This window comes from Penaeus monodon, chromosome 24 (assembly GCF_015228065.2).
Source record: "Penaeus monodon isolate SGIC_2016 chromosome 24, NSTDA_Pmon_1, whole genome shotgun sequence".
NCBI classification, from domain to species: domain Eukaryota; kingdom Metazoa; phylum Arthropoda; class Malacostraca; order Decapoda; family Penaeidae; genus Penaeus; species Penaeus monodon.
The window spans coordinates 41,109,728-41,109,946 of NC_051409.1; the positions used below are offsets into that span (position 1 = coordinate 41,109,728).

Consider the following 219-nt stretch of genomic DNA (forward strand, 5'->3'; position numbering starts at 1 on the left):
AATGGTTTTGTATAAAAATTAAGGTGCTCATGCATTGAATTTATTGCCATGAGAATTATCATGTAAGTGCATATTATTACATAATGTTCGTGCAAAAGGTATAGACGTCCATCTACACTGCACACACAAGGATACAGGCACACACCAACCCCCCACCCGCATAAATATACAGACAAACGAACATACACACTCATGTGCACGAGTATATATTACACATGC

General features: G+C 37.9%; 1 protein-coding gene across 1 annotated transcript in view; it reads right to left on the reverse strand.

Moving 5' to 3' along the window:
* LOC119588969 (serine/threonine-protein phosphatase 6 regulatory ankyrin repeat subunit B-like) overlaps positions 1-219 on the reverse strand; it is a gene marked incomplete in the record, with an annotated part of 103,883 nt that overhangs the window by 15,155 nt on the left and 88,509 nt on the right.